This window comes from Geotrypetes seraphini, chromosome 10 (genome assembly GCF_902459505.1).
Source record: "Geotrypetes seraphini chromosome 10, aGeoSer1.1, whole genome shotgun sequence".
In the NCBI taxonomy this organism is placed as follows: Eukaryota; Metazoa; Chordata; class Amphibia; order Gymnophiona; family Dermophiidae; genus Geotrypetes; species Geotrypetes seraphini.
The window spans coordinates 126,672,829-126,699,421 of record NC_047093.1 but is presented as its reverse complement, the minus strand read 5'-3'; the positions used below and the strand labels follow the sequence as shown (position 1 = coordinate 126,699,421).

At 42.8% G+C, this 26,593-nt stretch overlaps 1 long non-coding RNA gene across 2 annotated transcripts in view; it reads left to right on the top strand.

Annotated features, from left to right (window-relative positions):
- LOC117368053 overlaps positions 1-26,593 on the top strand; it is a 51,884-nt gene that overhangs the window by 14,849 nt on the left and 10,442 nt on the right. For both annotated transcript variants that reach the window (XR_004540897.1, XR_004540896.1), the window contains exon 3: positions 24,906-25,274. This is a non-coding gene — a long non-coding RNA (uncharacterized LOC117368053). The remainder of the gene's footprint in view (positions 1-24,905; positions 25,275-26,593) is intronic.

The following is a 26,593-nucleotide window of genomic DNA, read 5'->3' as shown; positions in this document are numbered from 1 at the left end:
AAAAAATTAGTATAACAACATATTGCTGTCAACAATGAAAACTTAAACCTAATTGAGAACCATTGGTGTTAGCATGAAGGAGGGTAAATAGACTGAAAAGCACATGTGAATGTTTTTACACAAAAGAATACATTTGTTAAATTTATTTTTTTAATGTGAATAATGATGCCTGTTTGTTGCTGCCTGAAGGTGTGACTAGTGTTTGCCTACCATTATACAGTATCACTGTGTAGGTGGAGTTTTTATATCTGAATCATTTAGTGCCAGACAAGCAAAATTATGATCCTCCTGTCTAGGTCCTGTTTCAGAACAAAATGTTGAATGCACATCAAAGGCAATTTTTATTTTATTTGGGTTTAGCTCACACCTTTTTTTTTTCAGTGGTAGCTCAAGGTGAGGTATATTTAGGTACACTAGGGGCTCCTTTTACTAAGCTGTGATAGCGGTTTTAGCGCGCACAGAATTGCCGCACACACTAGATGCTAACGCCAGCATTGAGCTGGCGTTAGTTCTAGCCACATAACGCAGGTTTAGCACGTGCTAAAATTCTGCATGTGCTAAAAACGCTATCGGAGCTTAGTAAAAGGAGCCCTAGGTATTTGTAATGTAATGTAATGTAATGTAATGTAATTTATTTCTTATATACCGCTACATCCGTTAGGTTCTAAGCGGTTTACAGAAAATATACATTAAGATTAGAAATAAGAAAGGTACTTGAAAAATTCCCTTACTGTCCCGAAGGCTCACAATCTAACTAAAGTACCTGGAGGGTAATAGAGAAGTGAAAAGTAGAGTTAGAGGAAAAATAAAAATAAAATAAACATTTTAACAAGACAGCATTGATTTAAATACTTTGGAAGGTAGAAGAGAGGAGAGAAAGGAATAGAAGCAGAAGGGGGAGCCGTTGAATAGTAGAATTCTGGAGAAATTTAAATGATAGAAATAGAACAAAACAAAGACAAAAGGCAAAACAATAGATAAGATTAAAGATAAATCATAAGCTGGAAAGAAAAATAAAATAAAACTTTGTCTTCAATCCACGGTTTCAGCGTCAGTGATGAAGTGGAGCAAGTAAGTTTAGGAGGAGCGATTGACGTTTCCAGAAAGGGCTTCTTCAGGGAAGAGACTTGGCAGACAGTCCCAGGATGCCTATGTCTCTTCCCCTGCGATGTTCTCCCATCCATGCAATCCCTCCCAGACACACTGCCCGTGCCCCAGCCGCTCCAAGGAGGCTGCCCCAGATGAGGCCCACGGTGAATGCAGGATTCTCTCCTCTGCGGGAAAGCCGCCCGGAGCCGACAGTCGATCTTCTTAGCGGATTGCATGGGGGGAAGAGTTCACACTCTTGGTAGGATCGGGTCTGTGTGCTCTCGGTGGTTGTGGCTGGTCTCGTTGCTGCTTAGGTGTAAAAGCAGTTGATCTCCACTGCTGCTGATATTTAAAAGCAGGCAGATTGATCTCTCCAATGGACTGCAGGGGGAGGAGTTCACACTCCTGGCAGGATCGGGTCTGTGGGCTCTTGGTGGTTGCGGTAGGTCTCGCTGCTGCTTGTATGTAAAAGCAGTTGTTTTTCTACTGCTGCTGATATTTAAAGCAGGTAGATTGATCTCTTAAATGGGATATAGGGGGAGGAGCTCACATGCTTGGTTGGATCGGGGCAAGGGCTCCTATTATAGGCAGCTGGTCTTGTTGCTACTTAGGTGTTAAAGCAGTTGATCTTCCTAGCGGACTGCAGGAGGTGTGGAGCTCACACTCCTGTCATGATCTGGTCTATGGGCTCTTGGTAGTTGCGGTTGGTCCCAATGCTGCTTAGGTGTAAAAGCAGTTGTTCTCCCACTGCTGCTGATATTTAAAAGCAGGTAGATTGATCTATCCAATGGAATGCTGGGGGAAGATCTTATATGTCTGGCTGGATTGTGGCAAAGGGTTTCCGGTAGTGGCGGCAGGTCCTATTGCTGCTTAGGTGTAAAAACAGTTGATCTTCTTATCGAATTGTAGGGGGGGCGGATCTCACATTCCTGACAGGTCCCTGTCTCTGAAATGCTTAAAATCTAAGAGGCCCTTTTACTAAAGTTTTGCGTGTGCCAACAGACTTTCATGCATGTCCTATCATATCTATGGGCACCTGACACTTAGCGCATGCTAAGCTTTAGTGAAAGGGCCCCTATGTTTGTAATTGAGGCAATGAAAAGCTAAATGACTTGCAACAGTGGGATTTGAACCAGGCTTCCCTGGTTGTCAGCCTATAACCACTAGACCAGTGGCCAGTGGCATATTAAGGGTAGGACGCTGTGCAAATCTATTCTGTACCTTCCTTCAGCTGCCATCCCTGCTGTTACTGCTTCTCTTCCTTCAGACTAGCAGATATTTTTTGATACGCTTTACTGCTGTTGGCTTTTTTGGCGAACTTGATACACACAGGCATCCCGTCGAGATTCTTCATTTTTTTGTGGCATTTTTTAGCCCCCTTATTTTACCATGGACCCCTGACGAAGGTTTGTCCGAAACACGGACCGTGTCGGGTCCCTTTATTGGTAAAAGGGTTTAATATATTGTGTTCTTGTCATATTAAAATTTGCCTGCATCTTGTACACAGTCTGCAGTTTTGTTTTGGTTGCTCCTGGCTGATTTTTTCTGCAGATCTTTTTTGGATCCCCTTTTTTTGTTGTTGTATAACACATTAAGAACATGATGATCTTAGAAACATTACTAAGGCAGAAAGATTAAAAATCTACTAGAACTTGTGCTCACTGTTTCTTGGTCTCTTAGCTAAGGTCCAAGTGGTGAACCTAAGCTATTAGCTGAGTACAGGAGGATTTTGCATGATGATATGTGTTTTTGGATTAAAGATATGGATGTTCTTCTGTGAACTGCTTAGATTACATATGAGGGGGTACTGAAAAGTTCTTAGCCCAACCAACCAACTTCCTAAATTCTGAGTGTTATTTTATCTAGGTATTTGCCAAAATCTTGTGAAAAAATAATAACTTTTAAGTAATCTTTTGAATGTGATAAATAATGCCTTGACACCCTCTTCCATTGAGGATATGATTGTGTTATGATCAATGTAAAAGTAGGAGGATCATGTCACTTTTTAATAAAAGAAAGAATAAATTACCGTATTTTTCAGACCATAAGACGCACTGAACCATAAGACGCACCCACCTATAGAGGAGGAAAAACCAAGAAAAAAAAAATTTACCCCGGTACCTTTTTTAGTGGTGGTCCAGCGCGGTCTCTGGGACAGCTGGCTGTGTCTTTAGCAAAGTGACGCAGGAGCGTGACCTTTGCGCTTCCTGCCTGGCCCCATGCAACTCTGTGATTGGCTGCAGTCAGTAATTGACTGCAGCCAATCACAGAGCGGCACGACCAGGCAGGAAGTGCAAAGGTCGCACTCCTGCATTATGCATCGCTCTTCTAAAGACACAGGCAGCCGTCCCGGAAATCGCTCTGGACCATCACTAAAAAAGGTACTGGGGGGGCTACAGTATATTCAGTCCATAAGACACCCCTCCTTTCCCACCCCCTTTTTGGGGGTGGAAAAAGTGCGTCTTATGGTCCAAAAAATATGGCAGTTTTCCTTGACATGAATCTTACAAGCAGGACACAAGAGACCTTAAGAGAAGAATGAGGTAGCTGGAACTTTAAAATTAAGTTCTTTACAAAGATAAGCTATTAATCAACTTTGATGTATTTGCCAGAAGCACTAAGTAGGGAAAAGCGTGTACTGAATAGCTGTCTTGAGCACTCACACTGCTGACATTTCCCCTTCCTTGCAGGGCTGTACATAATGTATTACAGTATAACATATTTGTCAGCTGCTGAAAGAGAACAGGCACTTGATTTGTAGTGTCCAAGGTGAATACAAAATAAAGTTATTCAAATACTAGCACAAAGGGAAAAATACAGTTTGGTTTGTTGAGTTTTCAGAAATTTCTTAATTTGGGCAGATAATATTTGAGGGGGTGCCCAACCGACCAACTTCCTAAATTCTGACCGTTATTTTGCCACTGTAGCTGAAAAGAGTGTTATTTCGTTGTGCCAATTTTCAGAAACAAAATTCTCTGTTTTGACATTGTTTTGGATCATTGATTGAACCATATCTTGGTTGGGTTGAGAACTTTTCAGCACCCCCTTGTAATCCCCCAAATCACTAAGCAGTTCTTTTACTAGTTGTGGTAACATAAGAACATAAGAACTGCCATCTCCGGATCAGACCCATGGTCCATCGAGTCCAGCGATCCGCACACGTGGAGGCCCAGTCAGGTATGCACCTGATGTAGTTTTAGTCACCCATATCCCTGTATGCCTCTCGTAAGGAGATGTGCATCTAATTTGCCTTTGAATCCTAGCACAGTGGATTATATTTGCTTGCCACAGGTTAAAAAGCACTACTGTGGGGCACGCGCAGGCACGCTCTTCTCACATGCTAAAAAATTAGCATAGAAAATAGGTGTTGGTAAATGTTCATGTGCTAATGGCCATGCATTAATGGGGAAATGGGGCAGTTACTGGTGGTTCAGGTGACGCTCTTCTCCTGCTTGTATGGGCCAGCTATTTCTTCGTTTCCGTTTGCTGGGTTTCTCTTTGTTGCCCTGCTATACCTGTGCCATTTATGTGCCTATTTGTGGAGAGTATATTTTCTTGTATATATAATGCCTCTTTGTATTTGCGCTTTTGATATTATTGTTGTTCCTGTTGTACCCTTTCCAATAAAAATGATTAAAAAAAAAAAAAAAGGCTATGCATTATTTTACTGCTGCGCTAAAAGTGGCCTCTCAGTGCATGGGTAAGACCCATAGTAGGGATAACACTGGCCAAATTTTAGTGCTGCTTAGTAAAAGTGACCCTAAAATGCCAAGCTCCTAAAATTTGTGCTCCTAAATTAGGGCCCCTTTTATAAAGCCTCTGTAGTGAGTCCTGAGGTGGCAAATGTGATGAAGCCCATTCAGTTTGTTGCATTTGCCACACCAGAACTTGCTACTGTGGCTTCGTAAAAGGGGCCCTTAGGCCCAGATTCTGTATAGGGCCGGAACCCACCCCCCACCCCTCCCCAATGATCGCCAGCAGGACGGTGCCCAAACCCTCCTGCTGGACCTCCCCTCCAAATGGAATCCCCCTCCCTCCAAAGTCTACCTAGTGAATTTATCTAAAGTCTACAGGAATTTATCTAAACCTCTTTTAAACCCAGTTATGCCGATTGCCTTGACTACAACTTTTGACATCAAATGCACCCCCACCTTAACCCCGCAACAGTTTCAATCCCTTTTCGGACTCTCCCCCACACAGTTCTAATATCCCATTCCCTGCAGAAGAAGATCTCTTTCCTGACCACCTCAAAAGCCCTGATTTACCCAATACAACACTTGCACCCCCACAGAGCTCTATCCTCCCCACCCTCCAAGCCCCCTTTCCCAGGACCTATCTGGAGTGTGCAATGCTCCTGTTAGTGTTCTTAGGTGGCAGAGGCACTATTTTGGATCCTAATGCCTTCCTGGCTGCAGTGCCAGCAGATTATTTATTTATTCAGTCAGTCAGTCAGTTTTCTATACTGTTCTCCCAGGGGAGCTCAGAACACTTTACATAAATTTATGTAGGTATTCAAGCATTTTCCCTGTCTGTCCCGGTGGGCTTTGCTATTCAGTAATGGAAGCAGAGAGGGGACTTGGGGAGCATAGTGCTCCGGAGGGCCAAGGATGTTGCCTTTTGGGGTATGGTGTTGTGTCAGGAAGATAAGAACTCTTGGGGGTGTTTGGCAGGGGGATCATGTACTTCAGGGAGCGAGTCAGGAAGGGGTTCATGTACTGCAGTGGGAGGAAAAGAGGAAGATAATCAGAATTGTTGGGGATCACATGTATTTGAGAGGTGAGCCTTTTTCTGGAGCCATATGATAACCCCAGCAATGAGTACTCTGTGCTGTACATAATGGGGCACAAGCTAGGCACGCTGCCTGCATTACCGCTATGCACTTAAGTTTCCAATTTTATTTAAAATTTGATAATTCACTTATCAGCAGCATAAAAAAAAAAATGTGGGACAAAGATGCACGGACGTACAGAAAACAAAAGGAGAAGAAGTACATCGCAAGATAAGATAGGGAGACAATTAGAATTAAAACACAAGGAGGAGGCCCCTCTGTAATAAAGGTTTAAAGAACAAAAAATATTTATAGAGTGAATGGGTCTTTGAATAAAAATGTTTTTAATTTGAATTTAAACACACAGTGAGTGCAAGCACTTACTTCTCTTTCCATACAGGACCCCCTTCCTCTTCTAGGTAGCAGGTTTAAATGCCAACATCTATCATTTAGGACATGGACATTCATATCTTTTCTGCAATGCAGAATGAAAGTCTATTTTTAAAGCCTGTCCTACTGAAAACACGCCAAGACCATGTTCCCTTAACAAATGCACATTCTTCAGTTTTGGATGTTCATATCCTGGCTTTCTAAAATTAGGATTTAATGCCAATATCCTTTCCTGGATGGTGACACCTTGGGATCTTAGTGGTCGATTTCGGAGGTAGATTTGTAGTTTAGTTGTCATATAGTGCGGGATCATTTTGTGGAAGGTTTTGAAAGTGAGGACCAGAGCTTTGAAGGCACAGCGTTTTTTTGAATGAGTAGTCAATGCATGGATGCTAGTGCAGGGGTAATGTGGTCGCGGGTGCCTAGGTTTTTCAGAAGGTGGATTGTATCATTTTGCACACTTTAGAGGCGGAAGAAAGTTTTGGCGGAGAGGCCCACTAGTAGTGTGTTGCAGTAATCTAAGCAGGATAGTACAAAAGCGTATAGTAGTTGGGCGAATTTGTATTGTGAGAAGTATGGACATATGCATTTTAGCTGGCAGAAGTAGTAAAAGGAGGATGATACTAGTTTGGATACATGATTCATCATTGATAAGTTTGAATTGAGAATTACTCCTAGGCTGCAGATGTTATCCTTTGACTTGAGGGTGTCTGTGCCCCAGGATAAAGACGGGCGGGGGTATATGCAAGGATTTTTGTGGATCCAGAGAAGTTCTGTCTTGGACTCATTTAACTATAACTTGTTCCTGGTCATCCAGATCTTTATTTTGGTTAAGCATGACTGGAGATTCTTGATTTGTGTCTCAGTGTCGGCCTAGGGGAAGGTAGAGTTGTAAGTTGTCTTGCGAAAGAGTGGATTTTGATTTGATGTTTTTTTCTGCAATGTCCAGTACTGGTTTGACATAGAGGTTGAAGAGGAATGGTGATAGTAAGGCTCCCTGAGGTACTCCGTAGTGGTGTGGTTTAGGTTCAGATAAGGATTTTCCTAGCAGTACTCTCTGTGATCTGTCATTCAGGAATGAGGAGAACTATCCCAGTGCGGTGTTTCGGATTCCAATGGTCTTTAGCCGAGATAGGAGAAGAGAGTGGTCAATGGTGTCGAAGGCGGAACTGAGGTCTAATATTACCAGCAATGCATAGTTCCCTCATCTAGGATTTTCCAGCAGTCATCTATGATGTCCAGTAGTATTGTTTTTGTGTTATGGTATTTCCTGAAGCCTGATTGGAAGTTGGAGAGGGTGACGTTTGTCTCCATGAAGTCTTGTAGTTGCATGAGTACTGTCTTTTCCAATATTTTTGAGTCGGTGGAGTTGATGGAGCGAAGAAGGAGGAGGGGCTTCCCACTGAAGAAAAAAGCAGCAAATAGTGATGTCCCGGTGCAGTGAGGAAACTGCTTGGCTTCCTTTCCCCTCACTGTGCTTCTGGATCGGGCTGCTCCACCACTCAGGATTCTGTAGACTTCAATCATACGTATCTCCCCTCAGTCATCTCTTTTCCAAGCTGAAGAGCCCTAACCTTTTTGAACCATAATGCACATTTAGCATACATGACAATGCTTACTGTAAAGTACATTAAATAATTTTGCAGTAAATAACCTGCCTGGAGGAGGCATGTCAGAGGCTGAGACTGAGCATGGCCATGGAATCCAGCTGGCAGATTCTAACCTATGTTTCCTCTAAGCAGAGCATGTGAACTATTACTCACATTTATTTGTTTAGTCAAATTTCTAGCCCATCCTTCCAGAAGAGCCAAGAATGGGTTACAAGTTTACATACACATTAGAAGGTTTAGCAACAAGATTACAACTTCATATACAGCACAAAGACAGAACAACTCATCAAAAGGTTGAAGAGCGGTAGTAGAAATCCTATGTACATGTTTTGGGTACTAAGCACAGTAGCATGGGCAACAAGGATGCAAATTCACATATAAGATATTCAGAGCAGCAGATTAAAGAGAAGAACAGGAGCAGAGGGATAATTCTTATGAACTCTATGGAGGGATGAATACAAGATTTGAGGGCTGAGCACAGTAGCATCACTCACGTATTTTACATGGTTGCTCACAAAAAATACTTGCAAATCTAGAAAATTGTTGGTTTCTAGAACTTATTGCTCACACAAAAAATTTTTTTTAGAACATGTGATTCACATGAGAAAAAATTTGGACACTCACGGCCAATTCTTAGAGGGAACATTGGTTCCAAATGGTTAGAATTAGAGAATGGCACAGGGAAAAAAATTGTCCCTGTCCCTGCAAGCTCAGTCCTTGTCCCTGCCCCATGAGCTCAGCCCCCACCTTCATGAGCTCGGTCCCCATCTCTGTGAACTCGGTCCCTGTCTCTGCCCCATCCCTGTGAGCTTGGTCCCTGTCCCATTCCCACAAACTGTCTGATGCCATCTGCAGAAGCCTCAAATAGTTATGATTTTATTTTGAACTTATTTTATTAAAATATAAAAAGAAACAATATTCTGTACAATTTCATTTTATAAACACAAATAATGCAGAGCAAGGATCAACTATACCCCGTCTCCCCTCCCCTTCACAAATATCCCCTCCACTATCGAGAAAACTGTATAAGCCAAATTATTACCGAATGCTACACAGAAAAACCATGCTAACAGAATACCGCAGTCACACATGACAGGAACAGTGTTAGGGGAGTGCAACTAGGGCAACTATCCCCGGTCAGAGAGAACCCTAAGCCAGCAGGAAGCGAGAGCAGCACAGCCTGGGCTTTGCAGTCCCCAGTTATGTCTAACATCAGCTCAAGCAGGATACATGTTTCAAATCTGATATATTCTAATCACAAAATAGAAAATAAGTTTTTCCTACCTTTCTTGTTATTCTTCATATCACATTGGTGTCAGGCTCTGGTTTCTGTTTCCGTCTGTCTACTCTTAAGTCACTTGCCAAGGTCTCCTGACCATTTGACATGTCTTCTTTCTCCATGCTCACCATTCATCTTCCATTTCTGTGTATGTTTTTCCTCCATGTTCAGCAAGCATCTCCCTTCTCTGTCTCCTATACTTTCCTTTCTAGTATTTCCCCTGTGCCCATCTCCCTGCCTTTATCATCTCACCATTCTATGATCCCCTCCTCCGTATACAGTATCACTTCCTTCTGCGTTCTTATTCTCCCCCATGTCTAGCCATCTTCTTTCTTGTCCATATACCCTCCCATGTCTAGCATTACTCCTCTGTGTCCATCTGTCCATATACCACCCCCATGCATACAAATTCACAGTCGCACTTTGGTATTCTCTGTTTGTTTCCTTATTCTGCAGACATAAATCACAGGGACTCTAGTTTGCATTCTGGAAGAGAATCAATGTAACCTTGTAATTCTTCAGAATCTTCAAATATTAAAGGTTTTCTTTTATTCAGTGACCTTCATCCTCTGTATGGAACAATGCAAACTATGCTTTCATAATGTTTTGTTACTTTTATATTGCCAGAAGCATCTTACTTTTCGGTGCATGACTTTATTTACATTTGTGTGAGTCAATAATTTACTCCCTCCCCCTCCTTTTTTTTTTTTTTACAAAACTGTAGTGTGTTTTTTAGCACCGGCTGCGGCGGTAACATCTCCGATGCTCATTGACTTCCTAGAAGCATCGGAGCTGTTACCGCTGCAGCCAGCGCTAAAAAAACACTACGGTTTTGTAAAAGGGGGTTATTTCTTTCTCATAGTACAGGTGCTTATACCTTGATTTTTGTCAAGATTTTCAGTAGTTGAGGGTATTTAAAATGTATAGCACCATTACGGAGTCTCATATTTTTGTTGCTAATATTTTGGAATACACTCTGCACCCATAACCTGAGAAAACTTGATAGGAAAGTACTTGACACTTATTTAAGAGGTGCTAAGAGTTCCCATGTTATGGATATTCTAACCAGAGAATGACACGGTGAATGTTACCCGCGGCTAGCTGTAGGTAGCCACAGATAACCTGCACTCGCGATTTCACAAAATCGCAATTTTTTTCTGGGGAGGGGGAAAATTTTTTAAAAACATATTTTTTACCTCCCTGCCACCTTCCCGGCCTTACCTGATGGTCTAGAGGGCTTTCGGGGCAGGAGCGATTTTCCTACGCTCCTGCCCTGTGCAGATCGTCATGAGGAAATGGCTGTAGGGAGTTCCCGTCGTCGTCTCGAGAGACTACGGGAACTCACAGCAGCCATTTCCTCATAGCGATCTGCACTAGGCAGGAGCGTAGGAAGACCGCTTCTGCCCTGAATGCCCTCTAGACCACCAGGTAAGGCCGGGAAGGCGGCAGGGAGGTGGGGGTGGGTCAGAGCCAGATAATCGCAGTTTTTCGCCATTCGCGGTCCAGCTCTGCCCGTATCCCCCGCAAATAACGAGGGAGAAGTGTATAGGACAACATAAAAGTCAATCCTATCTGTGAGAACCCATAGCCGATAAAGTGCTGAATATCACATTAACTAGCTACATTAATGGGCTTCACAAACCTGGAAATTCAATGCCAGAGCCTGGACATGGCACGGCATTAAAATTCCAGGTTTAGCACTGGTAGGGGTCAGCAAAATGATGAATATTGGGCCTATAGTACAGAAAATTGATTGTGTGTATTTTTTTTTTGTTTTGTTTTGTTGCATTTTGGTCTGTACTCCCAATTCAGCTGTTGCTCAACATTTTATAGTGGTTTGTACGTTGTCCAGGAACCATGAGCCAACTGGAGTTCTGAAACCTTGCGTAGTAAGTGAAAATACACAGAGTGAGATTGAACCGTAGGACTGGAAGCCACCCTGCAAAGCACATCTAGAAACTCTAATCTCATTATTTTCAGAATGGTTTGGGAGATTTATCTGTGGGCACTGTGCTTTCACTGCTAGGAAAATCAGACATTTCCATATGGCTCAGCTAACAAAAGCATAATACGAAAAATCCAAACAGGAACCAGGGATTCTTTGCTCAATGAAGTTCCAGTCTCTATGTCCCAGTCTCCTGGAAAAAGAATCTCTTTCTATAACAATTATTTAAAGCCTCTTCCCTTCAAACCTAATAAAATATTCTCTAGGAACCGAGGCTATTATATAAAATAAAAAAAGGAAAAGTAACTCTCATTGATATTTAATGTGGAAGGTTTATGATTTGACAGCCATCTGGGTAGCCATACTGAACTGGTTCACACACTGCAGTACAAATCACCATCGACTGTTAATTCACTGGCCCAAAGACACCTTTAGAATTAATAAGATGAATTAAAATTCAGTCCTCACACCACTGCAAGCAGTCAAGTGCTGAGGAATAGTACATGCTGCCCTGAAACACAGAAAGACGTGACTCACTAGTGTCTTATTATTTTGCCTCTGGCAGTAGCAGCCATGGATGGTGTTATACACACTGGAGCCCAGAGCAGAAAGCTGGGGCACCCCTAATGCTCACTGGCAGGTTGTGCCTTCATCAACTTTGCGCAGGCTTGGGGACCCCATGCTCTGTTTGTACCCTCCCTAATGCCCAACCATGGCAGCTGCAGCATCATGATGCAATGAGACTGCAGAACTACTGCCTTCATGTATTCCGAGATGCTTAAAACTAGGAGAATAATGAACTGGATTTGTTAATGGCATTCCCTAATTCTGCAAGCTAATGCCTATTATATCTGGGCAAAGGAATTTGAGGGCTTGATTTTATAACGATACCTATGTGAGATGTCCAAGAAGGTGCCTATTTTGTAAAGGGAAGAGAAACCTCCATTATGGGATTCAAGTGCAAGTTGGATGCACACCTCCTTGCAAATCACATTGAGGGATACGGGTAAAAAGGTCTTCATCAGGGAACACCTAGATTGGCCTCCGCGTGTGCGGGTCGCCGGACTAGATGGACCTAGGGTCTGATTCGGTGAAGGCATTTCTTATGGATTTACAGTATGTCACACCTTATAGCTCAAGGCAAATTATATTCTGATACAGTATGTGTATCCCTGTCTCCAGAAAGCTTACAATCTAAACCAGTGTCCCGCCTCTAAAAATTTAGGCGGCCACAAAAAAATCAGGCGTTATGCATGTTAGGCATGGGCATGGCTACGGGTTAGGTGCCTTGTTGTAGAATCGCTGCTCTTAAGTGTGCTTAAGCGCTCGCATGGGTGCCTAAATTTTAGTTTTGCCTAGACCTGGCCTGTTTATTGGGTGCCTCCAAAATAGGTTCCGCTCAGCGTGATTCAAGTGAAATTGGGTGCTGTTTAATGAATCACGCTGAACAGTGCCTAATGAGGCACCTAACTGTTGGGCGCTTCTTACAGAATTTGCCCTTTAGCGCCTCCCAAATAGGAGGCAGTAAGGGACTGATTCTGTAAGTGGCACCTTCCATGTGTCAATCACGGACAAGCGCTACTTACAGAATCGCAGCTAACAAGGACCCTAGGTGCTGGAAATATAGGCCAAGGTTTTACAGTGCCTAGGGTCCTTGTAGAATCATAGCCAGTGGCACTTAGTGATGCCAAAGTCAAATGTTGCCCGTAAACATACCAACCTCTGAGCTTTGGCATTACTAGGTACTGCTAGGTGCCATGGACTCACGTGCTGGACCTGGAGGGTGCTGAATCGTGCCTAAGTTTTTAAAAATCCAGTTAAGTATTGGCAGGTGTGATTTAGTTGGCTTTTTTGAAAAAAATAGCCTTCAATCAAATTTCAGAGTTTGTAGAAAAAAAACAAAGTTCTACACCCAAACCAAACAGGTTTCAAACCAAATCATTCTACAGCACACTCTCTAATTGGACTTATAACCACAATTTTATACTATTTAGATCACCAAAAATCAGTTTTACTAATTTCATTAGATCTCTCAGCTGTATTCGATACCATAGACCACCACCTCCTACTACAAAAGTTAAAATTGATCAGAATCACTGATCTAGCACTCGACTGTTTCTCTTCATACTTCTCCGACCATTGAAAGTTTTCTTGGACACAATGTCTTCCAGTACCTTCAATAACGAAGATGGTATATCCCAAGGATCAATCCTCTCACCTCTCTTATTCAATATCTTTCTGGCTCCCCTCCTAACTCTGGGACAATCAATAGGATTCACAATGTATACATATGCCGATGATATTCAGCTCATCCACCCCATTGATTCCGACAATTCAAATGACATCGTGGACATTAATCAAAAACTAGAAAAGATCAGTCAATGGTTAAATGACAACAAGCTAGCATTCAATGTGTCAAAAACAAAAACAATGCTCTTCCCATGCAATGAAGTACATTCTCTAACAACACCCATCTGTCTCCGATCTACCCCACTTCAAATTGACATGCATGAGACTCCTAGGCATCATATTTGATAACAGATTAACTTACCATCAGTAAATCAGCTTGGTAGTGCAAAAATGTTTCCACAAATAATGTATGATCCGCTCCCTCACAAATCTCCTAGAACTATCATCACTAAAACCTTAATATATTCATTAGTTATCTCAAGGCTCGACTACTGTAATGCGCTATAGAAAAGAATAACATAAAAAGAACTCAGACGCTTACAGATAATGTAAAACACAGCAATTAAACTAATAACAAAGGCAAAAAAGTTTGATCACGTGACACTTTTTTTGATCAATGCACATTGGCTACCAATCTCTCACAGAATAACAAATAAAATATTATTCCTAGCATTCAGAACACATTCTTTCATATCCCTACATTTATAGACAGACTTCCAATTCCATATGCCCCTTCAAGATCTCTCCGATCGAATACTCAACATCTACTATTAATACCTTAATTGCGTCAAATTACTGTATATACGATACCACCCGTTCATCAATTTTTCTCAGTAAATGCTCCACAATTGTGGAATTCCATGCCAATTTATTTATGGGAAGAATCATCGTTAGACCGCTTCAAATCTAACTTTAAAATTTTATTATTTAGAGATGCAACAACGATCATCACACAACAGAATTCCCTCTCCTAATGTACTTACCCTCATCATCTCGCTCTCCTATCCAATATTGTATTTCTCCCCCCCCCCTAACCTATTGTCTGACAATGTATGTTTGTCTTTTAAAATTTAAATATAAAACCCAGATTATCTATTATTTACTTATGTACACCGCTTAGAAATATGATAAGCAGGTTAACAAATTTTAATTTTAATAAACTTGAAAATCCAGCCCTAAGTCTCTTGTGTTGTTTTTGCAGGTCTCACACACTAATGGGAACATTAAAGAAGATGGGACATGTTTGGTTTTCTTTTTAAAATGTTTATTTTTATTGTGTATGGTGTTTTTTGAACTGCCTAGATTTTTAGGTGGTGTATAAATTATTAAAATAAAGAAATATCGCTTTTTCTGTGTGGTTACACAAAGTGGTTTACAAATTTTAGACAGGTACTTATATTGTACCTGGGACAATGAAGTGTTAAGTGACTTGACCAGAGTCACAGGGATCTGCAGTGGGAATTGAATTCCCAACTAGAGAATGATACGGGGACAAATTTGTCCCTATCCCTGCAGGAACTCAATTTCCCCGTCCTGTCCCCGCAAGTTTTGTCACTGTCCCTGCCCCATTCCTGTAAGCTCTGCCTTTACTGCACTTATAATTTTAAAGTGTTTCGATCCGTGTTCGATCTGAGGCAGGCCAACTGATTCATAACGAGTCTGTATTCAAATGGGGGCGATTGGAGGAACGACTCCACCGACCACACGGATCGCTTGAGAGCGATCTTGACGCATGCGCAGACCAACTTCTTTGCCTGTGGATGGTCTGCGCATGTGCATGCTTAAAGAGATGTGCTTTTTTTAAAATTTATATATATATATATATATGCCTTTCTAAACTGACACTTTTCTGTTGTTTGGATGGATTGCTCTCTTTTATATGTCATCCTGAATGCTGAAGGGAGTCCCACTGGCCGCCCATCTGCCTTTCCCTGTCATCCCCAACGGAGCCCGGTCATTGGCAGCGCTCACCGCTCTCCCCCTTCCCTTTCCGCCAGCTCAGCTGACCGTTGCTGGCAGCGCTTGCTCTCCCCATCCCCCTTTGCCATAGTGCAGCCCCGCTTTAAACACACGGGTTAAAACCATGGACTCGCACTGCAGGGAAGGGCGGCAGAGAGCAGGAGAACAGTTGTCATGTTGAAGCTGAGTGAAAAATGCTGGCAGGACATCATTGGAAACTACTAGAGAGTCGGCAGGGACGTGAGCGACTGGTCCTCAGCAGTCGCTTCTTTTTGGATTGGGCAGCCCAGTCAGTGTTCCTGCTTGAGTTTAGTGAATTGTGTCCTTCCTACTTTGCATGCCATTTCCCCTCATTTGCATGCGCGGGTCGGACTGGAGGTTGATCGGCCACGAGGTTAGTGAATCAGGTCGGAGGAAAATCAGGTTGGTACACGATCACAAACATGATCGGTGGGCTTAGTGAATCTAGCCCATCATTTTTACTGTCCTGGTAAACTTTTGTCACTTTGTTCCTATCTGTCCTATTTTTCACTTTATTTAAATTTATATGCTGCCTCTGGGGCTGGTTTCACTCCCTTACTGAGAAGCAAGCTACACTTACTTGAAAAAATGATTTGCATCAAAATATTAAAGCCAATGTTAACTAGATGCAAAGAAATAAAACCAGGCCGATTTGTATCATAAGGTGTTCATCATTATTATGCATGGTCCAGTGGCTATAGTATCAATATACAATAAACATTCTTGTGGAAATGTGAAACAGATATTAGTTTTGCATGAATGCAGTATATCTTACAAACAGTTCACAGCAAGAATTAACTGGCCTGTGCAGAAAGAGTAGATCTTAGATAAAAGGTGACATTGGGTGGAGCTGAATCAAAAGCAAAGAACAGCACTGCACTTGGGAGAAGCTGACCTTGGAAGATTTTTGCCTTCAGAACAATGTAGAACAATATCGCATAAATCGTCTATAGTACCTGCAGATTGGAGGGTGGCCAATGTTACACTGATTTTTAAAAAGGGTTCCAGGGGAGATCTGGGAAATTGCAGACTGATACACCTGACTTCAGTGCTGTCAAAATAGTGGAAACAATTATAAGAAATAAAATTGTGGAATACATAGACAAGCATGATTTAATGGGACAGAGTCAGCATGGGTTCAGCCGAGGGAGATCTTGCTTCACCAATTTGCTTGACTTCTTTGAAGATGTGAACAAACATGTGGATAAAGGTGAGCCAGTTGATGTAGTGCATCTAAATTTTCAGAAAGCTTTTGACAAAGTTCCTCACGAGAAGCTCCTAAGGAAATTAAAAAGTCGTGGGATAGGTGGCAAAGTTCAGTTGTGGATTAGGAATTGGTTATCGGATAGAAAACAGAGGGTAGGGTTAAATGGTCATTTTTCTCAGTGGAGTGCCGCAGGGGTCTGTACTAGGACTGGTGCTATTTAACTTATTTATAAATGATCTGGAAATTGAAATGATGAGTGAGGTGATTAAATTTGAAGATGATACTAAACTGTTCAAAGTCATTAAAACGCATGCGGATTATGAAAAATTGCAGGCAGATCTTAGGAAATTGTAAGACTGGGCATCCAAGTGGCAGATGAAATTTAATGTGGACAAATGCAAAGTGATGCATATTGGAAAGAATAACCCAAGTTACCAGATGCTAGGGTCCAAGAAAAGGAACTGGGTGTCATCGTAGACAATACGATGAAACCTCCCGCCCAATGTGTGGCGGTGGCCAAAAAAGAGAACAGGATGCTAGGAATTATTAAAAAAGGGATGGTTAACAAGACTAAGAATGTTATAATGCCTGTGTATTGCTCTATGGTGTGACCTCACCTGGAGTATTGTATTCAGTTCTGGTTTCCTTATCTCAAGAAAGATATAGCGGCACTATAAAAGGTTCAAAGAAGAGCGACCAAGATGATAAAGGAGATGAAACTCCTCTCATATGAGGAAAGACTAAAAAGGTTAGGGCTGTTCAGCTTGGAAAAGAGATGGCTGAAGGGAGATATGATTGACATCTATAAAATCCTGAGTGGAGTAAAATAGGTAAAATGGATCAATTATTCATTCTGTCAAAAATTACATAGACTAGAGGACACTGTATGAAGTTACTACCAGTAGAACTATTAATTATTTCTATAGTGCTACCAGATGCATGTAGCACTGCACAGAGTCACAAAGAATAAGAAAACAGTCCCTGCTCAAAAGCGTTTACAATCTAAACAGGAAAGACAGACAAACAGGATGTCATGGATACAGTTAAGGGGAATGGTTAATCGGTGGATTGGGTTGGGTTGGAGGGCAGAGGAGTAGGGTTAAGGAATTGAAAGCTATATAAGGTGGGTTTTCAGTCTGTTTTTAAACAAAGAAAGAGAAGGAACTTGATGGACAAACTCAGGTAATTTATTCCAAGCATAGGGGGCAGCTAGATGAAAGGAACAAAGTCTGGAATTGGCAGTGGAGGAGAAGGTAAATGCTAAGAGTGACCTATGAGGAACGGAGTTCTCTGAGAGGTGTATAAGGAGAGAGAAGCGAGGAGAGATATTGAGGCGCAGCAGAATGAACACAATTGTAGGTCAGCAATAAGATCTTGAACTGTATGCGATGGCAGATAGGGAGCCAGTGAAATGACTTGAGGAGAGGGGTGGCATGAGCGTCGCAAGGTTGATAGAAGATGAGTCGTGCAGCAGAGTTTTGCACAGATTGTAAGAGGGAGAGGCAACACTGCGGGATACCAGTTAGGAGTAGATTGCAGTAATCTAAACATGAGGTTACGAGAGCTTGGACAAGGATCTGGGTAGTGTGCTCAGAGAGGAAGGGGCAAATTTTGGTGATACTGAAGAGATAGAAGCGATAGGTCTTAGCAAGAGGAGGAAATATTTTTTTCACTCAGAGAATAGTTAAGCTCTGGAACACGTTGCCAGAGGTTGTGGTAAGAAGCGGATAGTGTAGCTGGTTTTAAGAAGGGTTTGGACAATTTCCTGGAGGAAAAGTCCATAGTCTGTTATTGAGAGACACGGGGGGAAGCCACTGCTTGCCCTGTATCGGTAGCATGGAATGTTGCTACTCCTTGGGTTTTGGCCAGGTACTAGTGACCTGGATTGGCCACTGTGAGAACAGGTTACTGGGCTTGATGGACCATTGGTCTAAACCAGTAAGGCTATTCTTATGTTCTTACGGTGTAGTTTGATACACAGTTATAACCACTGACCCCCAGAAGTGCCAAGTTACTCAGTTTCAGAAGGGAGACTTTTTGGGCAGTCCTGTTTTTAAACTTAAATTCCAAAGTAGTGTCATAGTTGTTGTCCTTGTTTCTACTCAGTGGCAGATCTGGCTTTAAGCATAGACAACACAGGCAACTGCCTTGGGCACCACATCTTGAAAGTGCAAATATGTGGATTAAACAAAAGCCTGATTCTGCTTTTTTAGAAATATATTCTATCATCTCTGGGGATGGAAATAGTTCTTATTATTGCTTTCAGGTCCTACCTTTGGACATCAACATATTAAATCTGGACCTGCTTATTAAAATCGGTGCTGCAGTTCCCATAAAGCAACAGAATAGAGATGCATGAAATCAGGCACTATCCTAAAATCTCCCTCCCAGAACTGGGTAAGAAGTTCTGCGAGTCTAAAACCAGAGTCTAGATTTAAAAACAGAAAGTGGGCCAAGGAAAGTATTTACTTCCATCAACTGTTTCCACATATTGGACTAGCTTCAATAAACACAGGTAGCACCCAAAGTTGGGTGCAGAAAAAAAATGTGTGCCGAGAGCTATTCTATAAATGGCCCTAAGTTACATAGGATAATAAAGGATTCAGGTTTCAGGTTTTAAGGTCTATAAAACACCGAGGTGGATTGGAAAGGGTAGATGTGAATTGCTTGTTTACTCTTTCCATAAATAGGACTAAGGGACGTGCGATGAAGCTACTAAGTAGTAGATTTAAAACAGACTGGAGAAAATATTTCATCCCACAACATGTAATTAAATTCTGGAATTCATTGCTGGAGAACGTGGTGAAATCATTTAGCCTATCAGAGTTTTAAAAAGGCTTGGATAATCTTCTAAAAGAGAAGTCCCTAGGCCTTTATTGAGATGGCTTGGGGAAATCCACTGCTTCTTCCTAGCAGCACAAAATCTGTTTTACTACTTGGGACCTGGGTTGTACACTTTTGGTAACAGGATGCTGGGCTTGAGGGACCTTCGGTCTGTCCCATTATGGCAAGTCTTATGTTCTTATTTTGCAGTGCATTGATGTGGTGTATATTGTAATGTCTATAGATAATGTGCGGCGGCGGCAAAAAGGGCGAACAGAATGCTAGGAATGATTAAGAACAGATCGGAGAAGGTTATCATGCTTCTGTACCGGGCCATGGTGCGCCCTCACCTGGAGTACTGCATCCAGTATTGGTCGCCATACATGAAGAAGGACACAGTAGTACTCAAAAGGATCCAGAGAAGAGGGGCTGGAGGAGTTGCCGTACAGTGGGAGATTGGAGAAACTGGGCCTCTTCTCCCTTGAAAAGAGGAGACTGAGAGGGGACATGATTGAAACATTCAAGATAATGAAGGGAATAGACTTAGTAGAGAAAGAGAGATTGTTCACCCTCTCCAAGGTAGGGAGAATGAGAGGACACTCTCTAAAATTGAAAGGGGATAGATTCCGTGCAAACGTAAGGAAGTTCTTCTTCACCCAGAGAGTGGTAGAAATCTGGAACGCTCTTCCCGAGGCTGTTATAGAGGAAAACACCCTCCAGGGATTCAAGACAAAGTTAGACAAGTTCCTGTTGAACCAGAACGTACGCAGGTAAGGCTAGACTCAGGGCACTTGTCTTTGACCTAAGGGCCACCGCGTGAGTGGACTGCTGGGCACAATGGACCACTGGTCTGACCCAGCAGCGGCAATTCTTATGTTCTTATAATAGAGAGAAGTAAGGAGCAGTGGCATTGTAAGGGGAGGCGATCTGCCTCGGGCACCATGTTGGTGGGGGCGACAGCACCCCTCCTCCTCTCTGCCCCTCACCTCTTCTCACTCCTCCCCTCGCCACATGCGCGCCCGATTCCCATGCCCCGTACCTCGAGTTGTTCATCACCGTGAGCACCAATGTCACCGTGCTCCTTGCGACCTCGTCGCCTCTCTCGCTGTCGTCATTTCCGGGTGCAGCACATAGGAAGTGATGTCAGAGGGAGAGCTGACGGGGTCACGAGAAGCATGTTGACATTCTTGTTGCTCGCAGCGGTGAACAACTTGAGATAAGGGGGATGGGGATGGGGGTGGAGATGAGGGCAAGGGGGGAGGCACCACTGCACCAGGTGCCTCTCGCCCTCACTACACCACTGGTAAGGAGTGCAATGAAATGGAAATTTAAAAGGAAAACAGAATTACAGGTTTTAAGGAAAAAACTAGCTGCATTATATGGCCCTGACTACATGAATACCAATAGAATGCTTAATTTGTGAAAACTGATCATTTGTAGACTTTCCTCTAATTATAATTGTAGGTTAAAATAATTGCTAAAGGTTCTTGGCAAACAAAGTTATAACATTTTTGTGTGTAAATACACCCCAATATGCAGTGGTCATTTTCTGTTATGTCGGGTCAGTGACCTTCAACTTTTTGTAACTGATCCAGGATCTTGCTTTCGCCTATCATAACTGGATTGTCAAAACATTTGCCAGTTGCCACTGCTTATTTGTCATTTGCATTGTGCGTGTCCTTATTTGTTTTTGACAATGCTAAATAGTTTTCTTTGAACTTGTTTTTAGCTCAGACTACTCTTCTGACTATGTTCCTCCCCGTGATCTCCGTTCGTTGGGCAAGCCCCTCTTATCTGTACCCTTCTCTTCCACTGCCAACTTCAGACTCCGTCCCTTCTTTCTTGTGGTGCCGTATGCCTGGATCAGACTGCCTGAATTGATACGTTCAATTGAATTGAACTCCCTAAAAGTGTTCAAATCCAAGCTAAAAGCCCACTTTTTGAATCTATTTTCAAAACCTAACTCCCACTCATGGCTGTCAGATACCTATACCTAATGTATCATTTCCTCTACCATAATCTCCCCAACCCCGAAATGTCCTGTCTATATTAGACTGTAAGCTCTTCTGAGCAGGGACCATCTATTGTATGTTAAAATGTACAGTGCTGCAGTAGTAGTAGTAGATTTATAAATTCTGGGAAAAGACAGCAGCACAGGAAAGGGAACAGCAAAACAACTAAGGAAGTTTTTACAAAGGAAACAGTGTCAATTTTTTGCTCAGAATGTTTGCCGGAGCCCTGCTTTCAGATCGCTCGGCGTTACGTACGACAAAGCCGCTATGAAGTTCAATGCCAGCTTCTTCTTTGTGTTCTTTCTTTTGCAATGCCTGTGTGTGCTGACGTTCTGTCATAGGTTGTTCACTAAAAAGGTTAAAAGTTCTGCATGCATGGACATTATTAGATAAGCACCAGCTTCCTACAACTGACCTTCCCAAGGAAATCAATGCCACTCTCAGAATAATTCACTATCACATTGAATTCATAGTTCACTAAGCAAGCACAGAAGTCATGCGTCAATTTTTAAACTGGGTTGATCAGACTTTGAACAGTTCAGAAACAGGTTAAAAACCTGATAAACTAGGCTTTCATCACCCTGCGCTGGAGATTATGTAAGTACAGTTACAAGTATTAATGTGCTTACAATCGTAAAATGCAATGAATGCTAAGAAGGTTATCAGCTGTTCAAATATGTTACTGGCCATATTGAGGTGGAAGAAGACATTTTTTCCTCACAGGACCTACGGCGACAAGAGGGCATCCGCTAAAAATCAGGGGTGGGAGATTTCATGGGAACATTAGGAAGTATTTCTTCACCGAAAGGGTGGTTGATCATTGGAATAATCTTCCACTCCAGGTAGTAGAGGCCAACAACGTGCTTGATTTTAAGAATAAATGGGATAAACATGTGGGTTCACTTCGAGGAAGTGCTTAGAGGGGTGGGTTATTCGAGTGGGCAGACTTGTTGGACCGACGGCCCTTTTCTGCCATCATACTCTATGTTTCTATGTTTCTATCAGTATTTGTTTCAAATCTTTGGCTAAAAGCATTTAGCAAAAAGGAGCATAAAGTAGTTAGAAACTATATCCCTTGAATAATAGCCACTATTGAGGCAGACATGGGGGAGGCCACTGCTTGTCCTGGAATTGGTAGCATGGAATGTTGCTACTATTTGGGTTTCTGCCTGTGACCTGGATTGGGTTTTCTGCCAGGTACTGTGACCTGGATCCATGAGAGAGATTTGCATACAATGGCATGCATATTCATTGTAGATTTCCTAAAAACCTGATTATCTGGATGTGTCCTTAGGATTGGGTTGAGAAACCCTGAGCTACACTATTGAATTTACAACCACCCAAAATGAAATACAAATCTAAATCACTAAGATCCAGTCTAGTGTAGCAAAATATGATTAATTCTGCTAGATATCTGAATCTAAGAACTATATGTAAAGACCACAGGATGTATTTCTTAAACTGAAACTCTGAATGAACTTAGCCCATCTGTCTTCCTACCATTTAAAGCCTGAAACAAAAGGAGTTAAGTGCCCATTCAGAGGATTACAAAGGAAAGCAGAGTGGTACAAGAAACCTTTAGCCCCTGTGTTGTATATGTACAACTATAGGCATCGGAACAGGGGGGTCACAGGGGCCATGGCCGCCCCAAAAATTGCCTGTCCTGTAGGCCAGGGGGTACATGGGCTGACCGCCACTGCTGCTCCCTGCCCCCCGCCACTGTTCACTGCTGCAACAGTGGGAAGGGAAGGGCCAGGCGCATGCAGCGAATACACACTGCCGGCCCTCAATCCTTCCCCTGAATTCAGTTCTGACGTTGAAGAGAAGGTCTGGGCCAGCCAATCGCTGCTTGGCTGGCTCGAATCATCTCTCTGACATCAGAATTGATGTCGGGGGAAAGATTGTGGGCCGGTGCCACTGCACATGCCTGGCCCTGCCCTTCCCTTCTTGGATTTGCTGCAGCAGCGGGCAGTGGACAAGGGGGAGGAGGAAGAATCGACAGCGGGTAGATCAGGCTTCGGCACGGCAGGAAGGGAGGGTGGCAGGCTGGCTGCAGCGGCAGACCAGGGGTGGGAGGGGGAAGAATTGGCGGTGTGTAGGCCAGGCTTTGGTGTGGCAGGGAGGGAGGCAGACAGGCTGACTTTGGGGAGGGGGGTGGGACAAAGGCCGGAAGGCAGTGAGAGGGACATAGGAAGGAGGGAGGAAGGAAGGAGAGAGAGAGAGAGAGAGAGAGGCAGAGAAAGGGGGAGTTGTAAACAGAAGATAGACAGAGAGAAAGGCCTGGACCAAAGAGGAAAGGCAGATGCTGGACTATGGGAGATTTCATGAGTCTCTGGTTGCACTTCCTTCTGACTGTGCATCCAATATTTCTTTCTTTCTTTCTGCCTCCTGCATGCTTCCTCTCCTCCAGACCTCATTCCATTCCCCAACCAACATCACTCTTTGTCCCTCCATGAGTCCAACTTTTTCTTCCTCTCTCCTTGCCTGCCCCCTGCCACCAATATACTCTATTCCCACCCTCAACTTTTTCTTCTCTCCATGCCCCTCCCCTTTCTTTCTCTCTCTCTCTCTCCCTGCCCCCCTTATTTCTTTCTGTGTGTCTGTCTTTCTTTCTCCCTGCCCCCTTTCTTTCTGTCTTTCTCTCTATCTGCCCGCCCCTACCGATTTCTCCCTGCTTCCCCAATGCCGCAAAAGCCAGGCTCGTTCAGCCGCTGCAGAAGTGCTGGGCCCTCAAGCCTTCCTCTCACCCCCGACATCGGACAGGACTTACATAAAAAATTTCAGAAGAGAGAGTGCAGGAAGGGTAATGAGAACATAGTAAGAAGAACACAATAGAAAAAAATGTGAAAGTACTGAAGGATACTGAGAAAAGCATAGAGAGTAACCCCCCAAAAAACCAAAAACTAAACTAAACTAGAGAAGGATAGAAAGAAAAGAAAGCTGGCAAAGGAGAAAGAAAAGAAGTAAGAGCAATCAAATTTAATCCCCTTTTTACAAAACCGTAGCATGGTTTTCAGTGCAGGCTGCAGTGGTAACAGCTCTAATGCTTATAGAATTCCTATGAGCACTAGAGCTGTTATTGCTGTGGCTGGCACTAAAAACCATGCTACAATTTTATAAAAGGGGGGGGAGGGTTAAATCAGGAAGAAAATAAAAACTAGGGGCAGATGTAACTGAAGGAAAAATAGAAAACAAGGAAGGACAAGATATGAAAAGAAGCACCTTTAAGAGAAGAGAGAGAATAATCTAGCATAAAAGGATGGGTAACAGATGTAAAAATAGAGAGAATAAAGAAAATGAGGCAAACAAGGAATGAAAAGTAGTAAAAATAGAAGCAGAATCCCAAGAAACAAAATACTGTAATGGAAAAAAAAAAGCAATTATCCAGACACACAAAAAGCTGAGGAACTATTTTTATTTTTAAAGGAATCAATTTTCATATACATTAAGCAATTTCAGATGTACACTTCTCCCTCCGTATTCGCGGAGGATGTGGGCGGAATATGGAAAAAAACGCAAATAACTTTTTAACTGTTATTCGCTGTTTTTTTGTAACAGCCAGCGTTTTTAATATTGAAACTGCAAATAACTTTTCCCCATCTCTCCCTCCAGTCCACCAACTCCCCAATGCAGTTTGGCTGCAGGCGCCCCGGTCCCTGCTAATGAATGAAGAAGTGAGGTTCAGATGCTCCCCGGATCCTCTGTCTCCTCCGAGCATGGCTCCACCTGTGCTTCATACACTCAATGCAGAGAGCCGGGACCTGAGCCCGCCCTTTCCTGCACGAGGCATCACGAGGAACAGGAGAGCCCGCGTCACCGTTGGAGGATTGGAGAACCGAACCGAGCCGAGCCTGAACCTGCTGTGACTTATCCCGAGTGGCCCACACTTCCCTCCCGCTGCTCTTCTTGGCGCTGATAGCAGTCAAGCAGCGATTTTCAGGCTGGGAAGCTGGGAAGCAATGATTTTCTGATTGAATGTGGGTAAGCGCTTAACTTTTATATCGGTACAGTAAAGAAAAGGAACTTTACTCATGATGTAATTTTTGGGGAGGAGTCAGCATACAAAAAATCATGAATAAGCAGAAACCGTGAATACAGAGGGAGAAGTGTACTGAAATATGCCACAGAATTGTCACAGCAGCTAAAAATGTGTCACAAATTTTTCTTCAGACTCTACTGCAGCATTCACCTCGAATCTGCCCAAGAAACCTGTAACCTTGACTATAATAATCGATAACACAGTCATTTGTGAGAGTTATTACACTAAGTGCCCCAAATATTCACCTCTAACAGCCTTTATCAATTTGTCTCAAACAGTAAACATTATCTACTATTGCATGAGCTCTTGGATCTGCTAATTAATGCTTGGCAGGCTTGTCACATTGACATTTTCTCATTATTTTCCATGATACAGTGACTGTAAGAAGTAGGTCAATCATTGATTAACAGGCTAATAGACCATTGTTTATATGATTTACTGTTGGCACAACAAATGAAAGAAAAAAAGTTTAGAGACCAATATTCAACAGGACTTTTCTGGGAAGGATCTGCTTCTACCTCGATAAGCCCTTCTCGCCAGGGCTATGCCCAGATTTTCAGCGACATCCAGATGTCACTGAAAATCCTTTCTGACAATCCTGGCATTATCTGGGTGGTGCTGTGACATTCTGGGGGGCAAAGCCCGGGAAGAGTTTCAGGTTACCTGGTTAGGGACAATACTAAGGCCTTCTTTTACGAAACTGCGATAGCAGTTTCTAGTGCTGGGAATCGCACCGAATGGCCCGCGCTGCTTCCGACGCTCATTGAGTTCCTATGAGCGTCGGGAGCAGCGCGGGCCATTCAGTGCGGCTCCCCACGCTAGAAACTGCTGTCGCAGTTTCGTAAAAGAGGGGGGTAAGTCTGCTAAATGAGTAATTAATTGGATAAAGTTAAGGCAGCATAAAAGCTATACTAACCATATCCAGTTAGATAATCAGGTACTGGGGTAAATTTTGCCGATACCCAGATAACTGTTGGTATCTGCTACTGGCGCTGGATATTCAGGTATAAAAACAAATCATGGCAATTAGTAATTAAATCAAATGTTTACTGCTGCAGCTGAATAATGGGGGTGGGGACGGTCAGATTTGAGGAATGGGTAAAATTAGGGAGAAAGTACAAAAACCTTGCAAGCCGGTTACTTCAAAGATTTTACACAGAACTACAGGTGAACATAGAAGTTTTAGGTGATATAATTGTATTGCACTCAATCATATGTTTATGTCTAGCAGTGGAGCGCTATCATCCCCTCGCTTTCTTTG